Source organism: Alligator sinensis, unplaced genomic scaffold (assembly GCF_000455745.1).
Source record: "Alligator sinensis unplaced genomic scaffold, ASM45574v1 scaffold1194_1, whole genome shotgun sequence".
Taxonomy (NCBI): Eukaryota; Metazoa; Chordata; order Crocodylia; family Alligatoridae; genus Alligator; species Alligator sinensis.
This window is the reverse complement of record NW_005843070.1, coordinates 193852-196564: the sequence shown is the minus strand read 5'-3', so window position 1 is coordinate 196564 and position 2713 is coordinate 193852.

Sequence of the window (2713 nt, the reverse complement as noted above, 5' to 3'; positions counted from 1 at the left end):
CTTCCCCCCCCCCCCCCCTCCCCCCCCTCCCACTCTCCCTGTTGCCATCAGTTTCCACAGCCACCCCACTGCTCTCCCCACTGCTGCTGCTCTCCATGTTGCCACCGGCTCCCACAGCCCCCTGGGTGCTCCTCCTGCTTCTCCCTGAGCCGCTGCCACTTCCTGCAGCCCTGCTGCTGCTCCCCACCATTGCTCCCCATACTGCCATTTCCTACAGTCCCCCGTGCCACCCACCGCTTCCCATGGCCCCCCACCCCCACCACTTCCAGCTCTGGCTCCAGCCCACCCCAGCCAGCACCATGCAGCTCCAAGCTTCTGGGCTGATCACAGTGGTTTCCCCACCCCTCTCTGTCCAATCTTATCTTACTTTCCACATGGATGAAGGGAAGCAGAGAACAGCCCCAGGGTCATGAGGCCAGAAGCCAAAGAGGCTTTCAATTTGGAGGGGGGAGGGGAGGGCAGGGAGCTGGGGGAAGAGTGGAATGGAGCCAGGTGGGCCTTGCTTCTCAGCTGCTGGGTCCTGCCACTGGCTCCCCCTGGATCCCCCTGCCACTGGCTGCCTGTCGTCTTTCATAGGCAGACGGGGCAGGTTAACATTAATTTTCTAAAATGTTTAGGGGGTCTGTGGGCCAGATAGAGTGGCCTGTTGGGCCAGATCTGACCCGAGGGCCATATTTTGCCTGCTCCTGCACTAAGCCATTAGAGTGAAGCCCTGACTGGCTTCCAGACTCACCAGGGGAGACCAGCAAGAATTGGGGGAGGCTTGGTTCCACCGGGTACCACCTGGGGTTACTTGGAATAATGGCCACAAATTGTTAGAGAGAAGGTTCAGGCTGAACATCAGGAGACATTACTTTACAGTTAGGGCTGCCAGACTCTGGAATGGGCTCCCAAGTGAGGTGGTACTCTCTCCAACCCTGGGGGTCTTCAAGAGGAGGCTGGACAGATATTTGGCTGGGGTGATATGACCCTGGCACCTGTTCCTGCCCAGGGCAGGGGGCTGGACCTGATGATCTGTTTAGGTCCCTTCTGACCCTAAGCGCTATGACTATGACACACCTTATCACTGCTTCAGGGGTATAGGTTGTAGCCGTGGTGGTCTAAGGACATAGGCAGACAAGGTTCTTTGGGTAAATCCGATATCTTTTATTAAACCAGCTCAAATAGCTGGAAAAGTTCTTCCTTACAAGCTTTCAGGTACAAATACCCTTCATATTCATTCCCTTTCCCTCGCCCCTCCTACCTGTCTCTTACCCATTGACTGCCTCAATTTACAGTTTTCACTCACTGGCTTTCTTGCATGCATACTGGTCTGTCTTCTTTATTATTCCATCCAGGAAGAGTACAGACCAACTGTAGACACTTCCTCAGCCTGATGAAGGGTATTTGTACCCGAAAGCTTGCAAAGAAGAAATTTTCCAACTATTTGAGTTGGTCTAATAAAAGATATTAGATTTACCCAAAGAACCTTATCACTGCTTCTGCATTCTCTCTTGTCATGCCACTACATCTGACTACAGTGCCACCTCCGTTAATTCAAGCCCACAGCTAATAAGTAGCTCAACATCCTCAGCCAAGCTAATGCTCCAAAGCAGGATTCTCTGATTAAATGAGCTCCTGAAGATTTCTCCAGTGCAGACAGAGCCCACAGGGATGCTCAGGATATGTCAATGTCAGATACAGCCCACACAAAAACAGTCAGGGGACGATGTGGTAGAATACCTTGCCAGCCCAAGCACTCTTCTGCTGTGTGGGCGATAGGATGTATGCCCATCTAGGCCTGATTTCAACTTGAACTCACGTCCCAGATGAGTGCCTGAATGACTAAGCTGTTGGTGATCTGGGGTGGCTTCCTCACACACACATTTTCCATGGATGTGAAAACTGGGCTTAGAGGCCTGACTACTGGAAAAAGCTCATGGTTGAAAGACCTGAATGAAGTGCCTGGTTAGCCAGAAGCAAGTATCCCTAACACCTGCCCTTCCCTCTACATTTCACCTCTGGCCAGCACACAGGGAATAACTCCCATCCTTGAGGCCACCATTCTGCTCTTCCACTGCAGTCTTTTGCCTTTGAGAAGGCAGACAGGGGAGCCACTGTCCTCTCAGAAATGCCATCTACTTGTGTTGCCAACATGAGATGCCGCTCGCAGTAGCTTGTGCAGATATGCAATCATGTTGTGCAAACCTTTCTCACAAGTTTTGGTCAGCACTGAAATGGTTAACACAGTTGGCTTTCAAACAGGTATCTGAGTTTATTTCATTTGGATGAGGAAGGCAATTGAATATTTCATGGGTGTTGATACTGGCTCTGCAGATTTAGATCAGCATCATGACATTAGTTTACTTTCTCATTTCACTTTTCCACAATCAGAAAGTTTTTTTTTCTCATTTGTTTAATAAATAGTCAGATTCCGGACATAAGACAAGCCTAAGACTGACATGGACATGGCACCACCTAGTTGAAACCCTGAACCAGTAAAGACAGTCCTCCATCCAGAGATCTGTCTCATGATGGAGAAGGGGTGATAGTGACTCCTGGTTCAAGTTGAACAGAGCTTTCTGTTTGGTGAATGATTTCTTAGAATGCTCCAAAATGCAACTGCACAGGAAGGTTGTCATGAAAACTGCTGTGCCCCATCAGGGCTAGGGTACAAACACCTCTGAGAGATACAGAAGCAACAATTTATGTTTAGCATAGCTGGCTGTTACAA